This window comes from Arachis ipaensis, chromosome B09 (genome assembly GCF_000816755.2).
Source record: "Arachis ipaensis cultivar K30076 chromosome B09, Araip1.1, whole genome shotgun sequence".
NCBI lineage: Eukaryota > Viridiplantae > Streptophyta > Magnoliopsida > Fabales > Fabaceae > Arachis > Arachis ipaensis.
The window spans coordinates 140589049-140593297 of NC_029793.2; positions in this window are offsets into that span (position 1 = coordinate 140589049).

A 4249-nucleotide genomic window follows, 5' to 3' on the forward strand; every position below is an offset into this window, starting at 1 on the left:
TTTTGCGACAGCTTTCTGCTTTGCCAACCAAGCCTTCCGGTAACTCACAGTGTAGTTGAACCTGCCTTGGACTTCTGCAATAATAGACTTCACCTTTATCGAGGGGTCTGCTTCAACCAACGGCCTAATGGCATCTGCAATTGTGTCCGAGTCCAACTTGGCATGATCTTGTGAAATCATGCCCACGGTGCACGTGTGCTTGCCATTGTATCTCCTGATCTCCCAACAAGCCTTTTTTCGAATCAAGCTAGCTCGGATAAGCCAGTCGCACCCTGCACCATACCCCTTGCATTTCGCATAGAATGTCTGCGGCTCAGACTCATACACAGTGTAATCAACTCCTCTAGAGATGGTGTAGCTTTTGATTGCAGATATCACCGACTCTCTCGAACCAAATTCCATTCCGACCCTAAACTCGCCATCTTCCACCGCAACGTTGCCTTCACCTACGACATGCGCACCACCATCAGTCATACAAGGCAAATAAAATAAGCACTATACAAAACTTGAGTTAATAATCAAAACATACCCGTATTCGCATACTCAGGAAATTCCGGGGCATGCGTGGCTTCGAGATCTAGAGTCCGCATAAAAGACGGAACACTAAAAGGGTGCTGGCTTACAATCGCATTTGCTTCATTTTGCACCGCCGGATTGCCTACCAAGTCTCCGTCATCGTTTTCGTCATCGACTTCATAGTTAGCTTCGAATTCCTCTTCACTGTCATTATTATCTTCTTCCCAACCTATATCTCCGAGCTCATCAACATTGACACCCTCCTCGACCGCGCCCAACTCTGACTGTTGTTCGAACTCAACGTACAGCTCTATCATCGGCACATGAAATCGGGTTTGTTGATAAGTACATAACATCTGCTGCATACTGGCATCATCAGTGATGGACATCGTTTGAAACTGTATCAGCCCACCAAATACTTGTACAGGATTCCTGTATAAAATGTTGCTCACCCTTTTCGAAATGTGGCTTTGAATGTTATTACAAAGTCCATTTTGCAACTCTACAAAACTCATGGTACATGGAATAGCAAATGACAACGGACATTCACAAACAAAAGTTACTCCCTCATGTGTGTTTGGTATAATCTCACCGTTATAATATACTCGCAAATTTGCAATATTTTCCATAACTGCAACCTCACCTAATCCGATTTTTTTGATACACTTGACTGCCAAAAAAACTCAGAACTACCACATATGTGTAAGAAAGAAGAATACAATGAGTAGAAATGGAGCAAGGCAAGCTGAATGAGAGTGTTGCTTCGTATTTATAGGCTGAACCCTTCTTTAAATTATTATTTTTTAAACAAAACGCAATATGCGTTTTTAGTTTCTCCAAAAAAAAGTTAACAGCCCATAAAACGCAACCTGCATTTATGGAAAAGCTGCCACCAAAAAGTAAAACGCAACATACGTTTGGTTACTTTCAAAATTTTTTTTTTATATCAACAACAAAACGTGGCCTACGATTGAGTTAAAGGAAATTAAAAAAAAATAAAACGTTATGAAAAAACAAAATGCATGCTGCGTTTGTCCTTTTCTCTCAAAACAATAAAATAAAATAAATTAAAACAAACCTAAACGTAACCTACGTTTTGATCAACCTCCATAGCAGTGAAAATATTTCTCATGCATCCATTCTATTAGATAACACCTATACTAAATCTATAATGAAAAAAATGAGTCGTATTTTGGAGTTTTAAAAAAAAAGAAAAATTGCCCATCCATAAACACAGGCTGTGTTTAGGTCTAAAGGATATAACAAAAAAAAATTGAAAACTTTAAAAAGAATAAAACGTAGGCTGCGTTTGGTCATTTTGACAAAAAAAATACAATAAAAAAGGATAAAACGCAAGTTGTAATTTATACTGACACTATAACAACGAAAATTTTTTACACACCTCTAAATAATTTAAATAACAAAACAAAAACATATTAAAAAACAAAAAATCAAAATTTCTTCTTCTTCTCCAATTTTTCTAATCATTCGTGCCCCCTCTAAGCAAAACATATCAAAAAACAAAAAATCGATCGTTTTTCATCTTCTCCAATTACTCTTCTGAAACAAAACAGTGAAAGTCGCAAACAAAAACCCTAGATTCTTTGTTGCCGCCGTCCCATAGGACCGCTTCATCTGCAAATGAGCCTCACCAGGGATCAGACCCGAAAGTAATGCCTGAAAAGTCAAGAAGCTCTTCACCTTTTCGTCGATTAAGCCTTAACATTGGCCATACAAGCAAAGGTTCTACGTCTAAAGAGGCTGGGCACATGTCGCATTTGAGCTCCACACCAGCTCTTAAATCAAACATGCAAGATGTGAGGGGCTATGTTAGATCAAACACTTTAGGCGATGATAAAGCTTGTGATGCAGGCAGCGGCGAAGAACCTAGGGTTTTGGTTTGAGATTTTCACTACTTTGCTTTAGAGGGGTAATTGAAGAAGATGAAAAACGATTGATTTTTTGTTTCTTTGATATGTTTTGCTTAGAGGAGGGCACGAATGATTAGAGAAATTGGAGAAGATGAAGAAATTTTGATTTTTTGTTTTTTTAATATGTTTTTATTTTGTTGTTTAAATTATTTGAAACTATAAAATTAAGATTAATTGAATTTTAAAATTTCGTTAATTTAAAAAGATATTTTTATCTAATCAAATAAAAGAAGGATGTTTAAAACTTTTATAAAATTAAATAAAAAATATTTTTTTTATTTTTATTTAATTAAAGGGGTGTATTAGTAAAAGTAGTGATATAATATATATTTAAAAAATTAAAAATTAAATATTGATGTGGAAAATAAATTCCACGTAAATTGTTATTATTTATCCATATTTTAAACGTATCGGTACGTATGAATTTATCATCATACCGTAACAAATACCTAATAAAAATTATTGACAAACCACAAAATTAATCGGTTGAGTCGAATTGAAAATCGACTATTTTTATAAAATCTAAAAAAAAGCGTTATTGCTTTAGGGTTACCAAATAAAAAAAATAAAAAGTCACCAAAAAATAAAAAAAATAAAAATTATAAAAATAAAAATATATTTCAAATAAATGTTGAGAGGTAATCTTATCTTTATTTATAACAGAAGGTTTAAACACTTAAGCAGAAAAACAAATTCAAAAGAAATTAAATAAAATCACAATCTATAAATTTAAATTTAAAGATGTATGTTATGAATAAAGATAAGGCTAATCTGAAAGAAGTACAAGCACTTTAGATTAGGTTGGAAATTAAAATAGATAAATAATAAAAAAACATGTAACTGTTTAAGATGACATTATTATTTTGAGCTTTCAAAAGAAAGAGAAGGTTCTTAAAATTTTTTTAAAATAAATTACTTGTTCATTAGTATTTTTTATTATTGAGTTTATCTATCATGTATTTTTTGTATCCTAAAAACACATGTTAAGATTATAAAATAAATTTTTTTATTAAAAATATAAAAAATTTAAATTTTAATATATTTATTTTACATTACTCTGTCTAGTGAAATAGAGTATTATTGATTTATTGTTGTTATTTTATTTATCATCGTGATATAATTAAAAAAATAGTAGATTTATTTAAAATGGAATATAGTGATATTATAAAGTCGATTTTGTACTTATGCGGCCATGTTTTTGTCGCATTGAAAATAGTAAAACTGTTAAATATTTCAAACCAAATCAACGAAAGCAATCGAATTTCTGATCAAAATGGCATATTGATTGGTACCATCGTTTCGAAAAAGCTTTATTTTCTACCTAAATCCAACTAAGTGATTATATTATAACCATTTTTAGTCGGGCAAGTGCGTGAATTTTTTTTTATTTTCTCCGAATGCGTTTTTTTTTTCATTTTTTTATTTATATATTCTTACTTTTTTTTCTTTTTATTCTTCTTCATATTTTCCTTGGTTATCATTATTATTATTTTTTTTTTGTTTATTTTTTTCTGCTCATTTAACGATAAAAAGTTATATCATATTCTTATTTCAAAGTTAATTGTTAAAATAAACAATTTTGTATCACAATAAAATAATTTTAGTGTTATTTTTTGGTAAATTTTACACGATTTAAAATTTTTCTTCTCTTTCTTCCACAATTTTATAATATTATTTCACCCTATTAACAAAAACCTTACGGTTATAAAATTTTAATGTTAAAATTAAAAATTTATTGGGTTACGACTAAAAAATTTTGGTATTATTTTTTGATAAATTCTACATAATTGAAAATCAAGGAC